The 12,500-nt window shown below is 39.7% G+C and overlaps 1 protein-coding gene across 9 annotated transcripts in view; it reads right to left on the bottom strand.

Moving 5' to 3' along the window:
- Window positions 1-12,500, bottom strand: part of TLN2 (talin 2) — a 410,573-nt gene that overhangs the window by 242,256 nt on the left and 155,817 nt on the right. For all 9 annotated transcript variants that reach the window (XM_019755358.3, XM_074327637.2, XM_019755356.3 and 6 more), the window contains one exon: window positions 5,936-6,008. The gene's annotated coding sequence lies outside the window, so the exon portion shown is untranslated. The remainder of the gene's footprint in view (window positions 1-5,935; window positions 6,009-12,500) is intronic.

Below are 12,500 nucleotides of genomic sequence, written 5' to 3'. Positions count from 1 at the left end.
TCTATCCCAGTCTTCTAGAAGCCACATTTCTAGGTGTGGGGTAAAACTTTGATCAAGATTTAAATTGTCCTAATAGATTTGTTCCTCGAAATCACTTTTGTCCAGGTGTCACTGGACTTGTACCACTGTGAGGATTAGTGATCTTTGTATAATGGAACCAAAAACATTTCACACAGATTACTACTCTGGCTCAGTATTCTTACCTATTCTTACAATCAATCAATCAATATCAAAATTTAAAACAAAAATTGCCAAGTCAGAATTAATCATTGCAAGATTACAGCAGGATAACCTTGAGCTGCTTATCAAATTTAAATGTGGAAAATCACCTTTCGTCAGCACTGCAACAAAATAAATATTGACCCCTATCTAGTCACTAAATCCTGACTTCACTAAAGACGGTTATCTCCTCCATAAGTAAGGCCCATCTCTGAAGATTTCCCTTTCAGTCAACTCTTATTTGAGGGAATAAACATAAATAAGTGAGATATTTGGAGAAGAAGCACTATTTGCACTGAGGCAGCTCCTGGTAACGCTGCCACTGTGACCCCAACAGAAGAAGGAGGAGGGCCATCTACAGCCACCCACTCGATGAGAGCACCTTCATGGAGAGGCTGCTAGTTCCGCTGCTAAAACTTACCCGGGGTCTGCACCGTGAGGAGGGAGCAGCCCAGAGAGGGCAGAACACCAGCACTGTGTGAGAGACCCACCTGCCCGGGGACCCCGCCATCCATCTGATCGCTATCATCATGGCAACTCACTCACACAGTTCTACCAGAAGATGTATGCGGTCTCATGACCACGTGGGTCATGAGAGAAAATGAAGCATTAAAAGCAAAACTTGATTGTTCTACTTCTTTACTTCTTCCATCCTTTCTTCTAAAATAACTATCAAAGCACACCACGTATTCAGATAATCAAATGTACCTAACTCACACATATACTTCAGGCTCTAAGAAAATACCTAGATCAACAACCACCGCTGACAAAGCACCTTTCCAACTTACCAGCAGGGCTGAGGAGGAAGCCCTATTTCTCACTTCAAATTCACAAAGGGAACATGAAGTCGGTAAGGACACTCCCTTTGGCAGCCACAGAATTCTGTACAATGAGCTCCTGGCCACACAGCACAGCCACAAGGATGAGGCTGGAAATGAAGCAGAGCCGCAATAATTTCCTAGAAGTCTACTGAGGAAAGTTGCAAGATGTTCCAGAGACAGAAGCCTTTTCTGACCTATGAAACCACAGTGGGCACCATGGCCCCGCCCACCCCAGGATCTAAGAAGCACTTCCCAGTGGAGGCTTTGGTGGCCTCGTATGAAATGTCAATGACAACATCTCTTCCATGGGGCTGGTGTGAGGATTTCGACAGATACCAGGCCTTAAGTACTTCGGTGCCTAACACGTCAGGTCCTCAATGAATGATGGCTAATTTCAAAGACCGGGCTACTGTCCCTTCAGAGACATTCTGTTTTTCCAACAGTAGGCACACACTTTTCCTGGCCATCAGCATTTAGTCCTTAGTGCCAACAGCACACTTACAGATCAAACTATTCTGGCTGAAGGTGGAGGATGGAGGGCGGTGGGAGTGACACCTCCAAAAATAAAGTGGGTTCCTAGGAAAGATGGGAAGACAAAGTCTAGGAAAACTTGAGGCTGCATTCAAGACACCTGGTGCCATGTGAAAGGGAAAATCCATTCAAACATGCTCCTTGGAGGGGCCAAGCTGTGAGGACATCAGGCTCAGTGAAGAACAAATATAATCCCACCACACAAGTTGGCAGCCATGGGAACAGCAGCTACCTAATTGTAACAAATTAAATGTTGCTTCTTCGTTTTAACATTTAGAATCAAGTTATAGATAAATCATGGAAGCCATTACTGGAATTAAAGAACAGATATAAATATTACCAACTATCAGTATATAAAATCAAAGGTACAGCTGCCCAAAGTGGAGAGGATGAATGAGGTGGGGGCTGGTTAGACAAAAAGTAGTGTCTCTAGGACACAGACCAAGAAGCAGAAGAGCCTGTATGTCATCTGAGGGGTACACGGAAGGACTAAACGCATGAATCCGTGTTGGAGGAAGGGAGACAGGGACGGTCAGAGGGAGCTAATCAGCTATCACAACAAGAGACCAAGAAACTACCTTTAAAATCAATCAAGTGAGAAATGGTGCTGCAAGCGTAATCTTTATACATTTGGAAATCCCCACAAAAGCAACCAAGATGATCGACAGAAGAAAAACAAAATGAAGGCTAAGTGAAGGAGATTGGGTAAGACATGTTGCTTTTCGTTATAAACTGTTCTGTTATGTTTTCTATTTTTAGCCATTAGCATACATTACTTTGACTCAATTTTTTAAAATGAAAGATCCTCTATAAAACGATTGTTTAGATCATAGCAGGACTTTACTCAACTTTAATCAGGCCTTACAGTGGTGTGTTGAGACCACTGCAGCTGGCCTTACGGTGTGTTTAATCTTAGTAAAGTCATGTTTAAACTCTACAAGTGCACTAGTCATTTTATGGCTCCGGAAAGCTGTCCAATTCTGATTTGTTGTAAACAGAATAGAATGGCTTTGATGATCATTCTAGGTCTTCAGAATATAGGACCTCATGGCTAAGAAATAAAGAAGAGTGATTTTTAAAAAGGTTCATACTCCATAGTAGAATAGTTGAATGTAGGCACAAGTATTCCACGGCCTTTGAGTCCATGAAATCCAATCAATTCTTAGACAGAAAAGGCTCAAGTCGTGAGTTCTATAGGAGGGCTTTTTAACTTTGAAAGAAATTAACTGAAGAAATTAATTGATAGAGTAATTAGACAAAAAGTTTAAGGAAAACAGCACGTTCTATTATGGTCATGGATTAATCAGTTTAATGATGAAAAACAATCTGGAAATTGTTGTTGTTCTTCTGAAACATTTACTAAGCACAGACAGCAGTAAGGATCCCAGCGCAGGTCCTGGAAACCTGCACAAGGGGATGATGGTAATTAGGACTCCCAGCCACTCAGGGCGTCAGCAGTGGGGGCACCCAATGGCAGTGCCTACAGTAAACAAGCAGAGTAATCCAAGGACTCCAGCTAATGGAGCACAGCAGGAAGACAAAAGTGCATAACGGGTTACATTTTTAATGATGAAAAGTAAGCACAGGAACAACTTATCTTTACTGACGTCACTGCCGCTAACTGACTGATACAGACTGACAAATAGCCATGTGGATCCTGCTCTGAATTTTCCAGAGTCAGTAGCTTCCCTAAACAGCAGTGGGAACTAAAAATTCCCAGAGAGTCCAAAACAATGTTTGCCATTTAAAATCGGTTTTTAAAATATTTTTCTTACAAGCCTACAGGGAAAGTGGAGATAAGTTCGGAATACTGTAATTATTCTCAAATCTGGAATACACCACGAGTCATTAAGTAAAACACTAAACAAATCATTTATCATATGCCCGCACCCCCAGCTACTCCTTCTCTCTCTGTCTCACATGCGGGCCTGCAACCCTTTAAAGCATCATGTTTAAAGCAAATTCTTAATTGCTCATCCCTACAAGATTTCACCCAGGATAGCTTGGCCTTCTGAAAGGCTCGCATGATTGATTGATTACATTGTTTATTCATTAAATTTTATTCAGACTTGGACTGGCCCAGATCCCTTAAAGCAATTCTCCTTCCTCTGGTCTATTTCAAAATAAAAGCTCCTGCTAGCATTTATTCACGACTTTAGACACTTTCAGAAATGTCAAGATTACAGGTAATCTCTCATATTCCTATATTCTTAAGACAAATGTGTCTGTTGTCATTGGGTGACATAGCTTCTTCCTTTAAAAAAAAAAAGGCAGTGAAATAAATATCTCTGGGGTGGAAACAACCCAACTGAAGCATATAAATGAGGCAGTAAACCCAGAGCTGGTTGACATAGGGAACACAACCAGGTAAATCTGCCAAATTTCATTTGCGTCTCCCAGAAAATAGGCACGTTAAAACCAACAAAAGCCAGAAATCACCAAGGGAGGAATCCTAAAGCACTGAACCACCATGTTCTAATCCATGTAGACCACAGTATAACTTCACAGAACTTCCAGAAGCAACTGTGATTATGCAGGCATTTTGGAATAGGTGGTATTACTGCGCTTTTCTCACCTCATTTGACTGTCCTAATATTTCAACCCATTATTGCCTCTGTCCTCCACCCATCCTACACCTCACACACATTCCCACACCCCAAGGAGAAATAAACGGTAAGTCTAGTTTTCCATTCTGTACAGACCCACAGCGTAGGAATCCACCTGGCATGCTCCTTTTAGATCTGAAAACCTGGGAAAAGTCTGTATCTGATGTGCTTCCTGTCCAGTGTGCCCGGCGCCCTTCCGGCAGACCAGACCACCCTGCCTTCTGCAGGGCCTCAAAGTACAACATCCACGCCAGGATGCACAGACGATCCCAGAGCAGACAGCTCCTCTACTCTCCCCTATCCCGTACACATCTGATCTCACTGCCCTCAGCTCAGAACTCTTGGCTGTGCCCTCAACCCCTACATCCCAGCCTTGCACTCCTTTGCACTCGGTCTTTGCACTGGTCTCCGGGGAGTTACACATGCAGCCTGCCTCATTCATCCCTAGCCTTCAACATCCCCACGCCACAGGCGGACCATCGCCAGAGGCTGCCTACAATGGTGCGAAGGGAAAATTGTGTATACGTTTATGCGACAGCTTAACCACGATCAAGGTGCATTTTCACATGGATGGTAAAGTGGCTCACAGCTAAATTTAACTTGTACAGGAATGAGCCATTTTTATTTGGGTTTCCCTACAGAACAATCCCTTGTCTTCTGTTTGACCTCAGACCTCTTTTTGTTCCAGCACACTAGTTGTCACAGCATTTTCTGGAAATAGCCACTATCCAACTAGAGTACATTTCTTTTCTGCTTCAGAGGAGTGATACAGTTTTAGAGGCGGAAAAGCCCTGAGCAGTCATACACCCCAAAATTTCACAAATGCCAGCCCACAGGCCTGTGCTGGCTTGTTCACGGCTAACGCTCACTGGTCAGCAGAGCAATGAGAAAGAGGCGGGAAATGAAGGGCGTCTTCATAGTGCTAGATATATACAATCGAAAGACAAACGTATGACATCCTAATTTTTAATATTAAAATATTTCTTCCCCCATGAAATGATGTTAGTAGATGGAAGTTATTTTTTGAAAATAAATCTTTAATTATGGAAAAGTCTAAACACAAAATAGGAAACCATACAATATATAGGGAACCTTCACGCGCGCATCTCGTTTTAACAATTATCAACTATGTTTACACATAGCCTCCAAAATGTAGTAAAAATTGGTCCTGACATTCAGTTTTCCTATTCACAAATTCTAAAAGTGTAGAAACGAGGTTGGGCCACCCTATACATTTTGGAAACTAGCATAGATTAACTAACCCTTCCCCAGTTGGGATCATGCAGCTGCAAACAGGACAACCAAAGGGGAAAACCAATAACCTATAACCAAAATTTACTTTTTCTCATGCTAGAGCAATTGAGTGCCATCCCTGGGGAGCTCCAGGAACCACCCAACAGTTCCGGTGCAGAGACGCTGGGAAATTTCTAAATTAATTCCTTACCCAGCACTTAAAACAACAGAAAAGGTTTATGAAGCAAACATATGTGAATGAATGAGAATTCATGCAATAAAGTGAAAAACCAGCTACTCACCCCCTCTCTCTAGGCCCCCATCATCACCCCACCAAACTACCAGGTAGAATATCAAACTGAAACAGTAAATAAGACCAGGCAGGTACACTGCTGTCTCACAAAACCATGGTGAAAAACCAAACAAGACAGTATAAGTGACAATGTTTTAACACTTTTTAACACTGGACAAATGCAGGAGAGTGGCCAATTGATAAGAACGAAGTATCTTCTTTGAAGGACTCACCTAAATTCTCAGTTTATGTAGAGTCGATGTCCCTGAAGATATCCTGAAGCATCTGAGAAGTCTTCACCACCACCTAAAATAATAAGAAAAATCCTCAGAATCAAGCAATGTTATAGACGTCAGTTTTTTGAAAGAAAAGAAGACCCTCGATCTATACATTTGGTCATTTCCCCCCACACAAAGCATGAAAGGAAATAACTCAGGAAACAATGAATTTCCGTTGCAACACATGGGCTGGGAATTTTCTTTACCAACAGGGAATTGAGGTCCCAAGACACTTATTTCGAAGACCAAAATTATGTTACTGTTGGCAAAGAGGCAAAACACATGATTTTCTTCCCTGTGGTAGGAATGCTTAATGGCTTTGAATTTAAACAAAGACCAAATATATACATCCCACACCCTGCCCCCACCAATGTTTAAAACAAAAATCTCAGGCGCTGTAAATTAGCTTACATGAGCTCTTCTTGTCTTGTTCACTTTTTTCCTACTTAGTTCCTTTAACACATCTATGAAGCAGTCCCTTCTTGCTTCAACTGTTCTCACTTCATTCCCAGTTCTCTAAGGAATTGAAAACTGACCATTTAACAGCTCACTCCATGAAAACCCAACTGAAGCAGAGAAGCACCATAATCAATTATAGAAATGAACAAATGGAGCCAGCCACAGCTAACAAACAGAAATCTGAGTGAGAACATACACATATATGAATCACCGACACAGAATAAACATCCAGATATAGAACCAAGTATCCCTAGGAAACAGACCAAGCACATGTAATCAGATCTGGGTAGGTATGTGAGACTACTGTGTTTCCCCGAAAATACGACCGGCTCTTATATTAAGTTTTGCTCCAAAAGATGCATTAGGACTTATGTTCAGAGGATGTCATTCTGAAAAATCATGCTAGGGCTTATTTTCTGGTTAGATCTTATTTTCAGGGAAACACGGTACTTAATAAATGGTGTGAGCTTGCTATTTAGAAGGAAGGAAAAATCTAAATCTCTTTCTACTTGTGAAAAAATCAAGTGAAAATAGACTCAAATGATGATAAGAAGAACATGCAGATGAATAGTTTTATAATATTATAAGGATAGAAAAGGCTTTTTTAAACATGATATCATGACATCAAAATCTGAAACTATAAAGCACTGAGACATTTAGCTGGCTACATTTTTTTTTAATCTCAAATGTATTTATAGATGATGTAATACAGAATTGTACACCTGAAATCTATGTAATTTTACTAACAATTTTCACCCCAATGAATTTAATTTAAAAAAATTAAAAAAAAAAATCTCAAATGTATGTATGAATGGCAAAAACAAATAAAAATAAAAAAGAACAAACACCAATGTTTTGGTCAAAAGATAAAATAAGAAATTAGGTAAACTATTTATACAAGAAACTTATAAAATGATGCTATCTTTATTATACACAAATGTTTTAAAAACCAATAAGGAAATTAATATTTCCCTCAAAATGGACAAAGCAAATTAATAAACTTTCCATACGAGAAGAAATAGTAATAAACACATGAAAAGACACTCAACTATACTAATAATGAAAAAATACAACTTAAGAAAATTGAGATCTTATTTTTCACTTGTCAAATTGACATCTTTACCAAAGACTGACAATAGCAAATGTTATGGATATCTCACGATATGGCCCCTTAAGCAATTATGTCAGCATGTAAAATGGCATACCCTTTGATCCCACAATCCTAATTCTAGGAAGTTATCTGCGCAAGCAGAAAGTTGGATATACATAGCCTTGTTTATAGCTATGAGGAAAAAATAGTATATGCCCTAACACAAATAAGAAACATGTTAAATAAACTAGACACTGAAAATAATGGAAGTTTATCATTATTGATATGAAAAGATATTCATGATACACTTTCGAGTCAATAAAACAGAAAAACCATGAAGAGTTGAATCCATGTGTACATGTTCCTGGATGTCCTCAGAAAGGTCTAGAAGGATGTTTATCAAAATAGTTATGATTACCCTTTATTATCAGAATTTTAGAGAATTTTTACTTTGCTTATACTGTTAGAATTTCATGTAATGAGCATGAATTATTTTCCCATGAATACAATGGAGCTATTTTTAAATCTCATGCTCAGGTGTAAAGTGACATACTGCACAGACTTCTACTTTCCTTTCGGCCAGATTTTCTCTTAGTGAGGTTTGTATCACACATGTGCTTGTAGTGACACATGTCATCTCTGTGTCCTGTTCATTCCCCAGGGCCACTTCATCCTTGCCTTTGGGTCCCCAAGACACCCCTGCATCCTTCTTATAATTCCTTTTACTTAAGCTAGCCCAAATGAATTTGTCACCTGTAACCAAAGGAGTCCCACAAATACAGTGCTGCTTTTTACTTTCCACCTTCTCAATCATTCCATCCCATTTTAAAGCAGAATATATCCTGCAATCAGGTTAATGAAGATTTACAATGTGATATAATGTTTATGACTTAAGCTGAAGTAATTGAAGCAAGAAGCCCAAAGTGAGTATACCAAAGGCAAAAAAAACTATTTCAAGGGACAGGTAGATTTATTCCTAATAAGAGAACTGATGAAAAGACTATTTGAATAAGAATATAAACAAAGGGGACGTACTTGTCCAGATGGGCCATTTTTATGGTTAAGATATTCCCCATTATAATATTCTTAACCACTCCACATACTTATTTTGGGTTATATTTATGTATAAAAAGCTTTTTTTTTTCTATGTGGACTATAAAATACAAAAACGTATTCCCATAATGGGCCCATTATATTCAATTTATCTTTAGCAAACAAATTTATTTTTCTCATTGCCCTATTTTTAAACGTTCAGAAGTTCCATGTAATAATGAATCCTCATACTACCATAATTACAAACCTGGCTAAAAAGCCATAATCCCTTGTAGAAGTACAAGTCCCTCAATAGGTATGTTGGACGTAAAGTACAAATCTATTTAATCCCTTTATCTCCTGGAGGCTCCCTCTCTCCCCCAGAATCTCCCTCGGTGGCAGACAACGGACAAGAACACCATCCAACTTCAGAGCGAAGCAATCCTAGGACTTAACTAAGGATCTCTGTCTCCGGGGCACAACTCAGTCAAACACACAGGCCACCCATTGCCAGCCACTGTCCTCTGTTCTGACCCCTCTTCAGTGCAAGGGAATTTCTCTAAAAGGGACAGACAGGGAGCCAGGCAAGTCCATATTTGAGGCTGAGATGTATTAGGATTTATGAGGCCAAACACTGCCTTTAGGGGAGGCACCAACACAGCGGTTCTAAGTAAAGGGATTGATCCTGGTTCTGTCATTTACTAGTCATTTGGCGTCAGGGTGCCTGTACCTCAGTTTCCTCCTATGTAATAATGCCCAGCAACAGGGCTGTTGAGTAATCAGCAATGCTCAATCGTCAAACATGGTCTTGCTTGAGCTTCAGCTCAGTGGGAGCAGTGATGGAAACAGACCACTGTTGCCTGATCATAACAAGGTCCCTAGGGAATCCTCGGATGGAGTACCTCTCCATGGAGGACAGTTACCTCTTTAATAAACATGGATAAGACCCTTCCAATTAAATAGAAACTTCTTTTAAAGGTATCAGGAGTTAGTTATTTAAAGGAACCTTGCCTTAAATTAAAGCAACATTCTTCAGATCGTCGTAGCATAAATCATCTGGCCGCTCCCAGGGTTATACCTGGAGTATTTCCAAAGTCACAGGTGGATGTGACCAAAAAACACCCACAGCTACTGGCTAAAATGCCTGTCACCAACAACAGGGCATTAGGGCAGGACTTTACTTTTGCATCCAGGCCACTTCCTACTGGCTTGGGGAAACTTAAACACACTTTTCGGAGTCCCACGTCTCTCACCACCAGAACAGAGGTGGTAATATTTAGCTATTTCAGTTGTGGAAATGAAACGAGAGTGTACAGGTCAAGTTCTTAACATGGTGCCTGGAGTTCAGTAAGTATCCAGGAAATGGGGCATCTACTATCAACTATCATCTTAACAGCATTAAAGAAACAAAATATATATTAAGTAATTGATTAAGACCATACAAGGGACTTTCTACTGAGGGTTTTACGGACTCTTGTGTTTCCACATTTCATTTGGCATAATCCCCACAGGAATGTAGGGCCAAGTTGAAGGGGATCAGAGGTGGTTCAAGCTGGGAAGGGCCTACAGGAAGCACGTGGCTGAAATCTCACTAGGTAGTACAGATCCCGAGCGACCGAAAACACATTTGTCCTAAGATTTCTTCAAAAGGCAGAGAACAGTGTTAACACCACACTTGAGCTTTGCCCTAACACCATCTGCAGGAGCATAAAAATCAGAAGATGGGCCCATGTGGGCACCGTCTCGAGGGTTTCTGCTGCCCAAATTTAACAAAATACCTTTCTAAAAGACCAAGCAAAGCAGAAAAAAGCCCTAAATTTAGCTGAAGATAGTCCAGTGTACTGACTGCCCTTAGCTTGAAGTTATCAGTAACGTTTGACACATTATGAATTGCTCAAAATCATAAAATCCAGGGAGGAAAGAAATAAACCAGATAGTTCTTCAGTGGCCCTAAAATAGAGATGGAAAGAGCCAAAGAGAAAAAAAGAGGGGAAATTTTGAAAACAAAATTCTCCCAACTTCCTCCAACTTCTACCACTTGCCAAGGATTTGTCTGATTTGTTTCCCCTGAAAACTTGAGAACGTTTTCATTGAAAGTACAGCTGAACAATTAGAGTCGAGCTCTCCTAGGTCAGGAGATATCTGACTCCAAGGGGAAATGTTCAATTCTCTTTGCATGGCTCCCCCTTCCTAACTTTCCAACTAGAGGCTGGATGCTAGGGACTGGGGCCAAAGGAAATTCAACAAAGCACAAGCTTGAAGCATCAATAACCAAGACATTCAGAGATGAGAAATAATATGCTACCTAGCCCTTTGCTGGACAAAGAGAAAAGCTCCAGAAATCCTTTTTTATACCTCTAAAGGCAGCATTCCAGCAAACTAGGAAGTAAGTATCACACGCAAAAAAAAAAAAAAAAAAGACTCTCAGTAGAAATGTGGGAAATGCTGGTTTAAAAAAATTAAGAAGTTTCTCTCACGCAGAACATTTCAGGTACTTTAGTATGCTAATACAGTACTGATATGAATAAATGGCTCCAGCCTTACTTGTACATTCCTTCACATTTGCAGTCTGGTCTTGGGACAGGTGCCCCACACAACACTTCAGAAACGGTTACAATTAGTTATTTTATGCAAATGCTTATTGAAGGCTCCCTTTACCCTACCACACTCACAATTACATGACTAAGCACATCGCCCCTAAAAGATCGGTTAATAGTGCAAACAACATTGATACAAAGTAGTGTGAAACACTGTTTGCTATGAGGGCAGGCGAAGTGCTTTAATTATACCGCTGTACACAACTGGAAAAAGAGATCATTGTCTTATAACTAAGTTTCCCTTCTCTCAAAATTTTAAAAACACTTATAGTAAAACTTAATTAGTAATGAGGGTAACTAGAATTTAAACTTCATGAGAACAGGACTCTACTCAGTACAGGACTAGACCCTCAGCCCTTGACCTAAGCAAGGATGCTCCATAAATACTTGACTATGTGAATAGAGGAATGAATAAATAAGCTTACAAAAGTATAGCATTAGCTCATTATTTTATGAAATGTCCAAAAGTACACTCTCTATAGTTTTATATTTTAACTTGACTTTAGAATGCTCACTCTAAAGTAATTCTTATTTCTCTTTTTTCTCAAAAAGTTTTATTTTTTCCTATTTCACTCCCACCATAATCTCCCCATCCTTTGCAACAACCCCTGTTACTTACACACACACACACACACACACACACACACACACACAAATGCACGCACGCGCGTATATTTCCTTGTGACTTCTGGGTTAGAAAGAATTTTCTGTCTCCAGATCCAGTAACATATTCAGTACATTATTACAGCCAATTATTTTCAATAAAAGCCAAATTAACTAGCATTCAAAAGACTAGGAATTTCAATTAATCAGAGCTATGCAGAGATTCTCCTTTGGGAATAGGAAGAAGAAACACATTCATCTTCTAGAAGGCAACTGTACACAAATAAGCTTTTATCACCAATTTGCTGAAAAAAGCAACTAAGCGTGGAATCCAGATATCAAGAAATATCCTATACCATTAATTTCAATGTTCTGAACATAATGTTTAAAATAACCCTGAGACACAGAGGGAAATCTGATGGTTGCTAGATGGGAGGGGGGTGAGGACGAGGGAGAAGCAGAAGAAATTAGACAGCATAAATTGGTAATTATAATATTGCCATGGGGATATGAAAGACAGTTTGGGGAATATAATCAATAATGTTGAAAAGATTTTGTAGGGTGTCAGATGGGCACGTCTTATTAGATGCTTGACCACTGCACTGTACACCTGAAGCTGAAGCTGAATAATATTGTATGTCAACTGTAATTTTATATATATATATATATGTGTGTGTGTGTATATACACACACACACACACATATACAGTCACGGAATATGGAGTACAGCATAGAAAAT

The sequence above is a fragment of the Rhinolophus sinicus genome, chromosome 3 (genome assembly GCF_057876585.1).
Source record: "Rhinolophus sinicus isolate RSI-liver-muscle chromosome 3, RSI-T2T, whole genome shotgun sequence".
NCBI lineage: Eukaryota > Metazoa > Chordata > Mammalia > Chiroptera > Rhinolophidae > Rhinolophus > Rhinolophus sinicus.
This window is presented reverse-complemented; position numbering and strand designations above follow the sequence as displayed.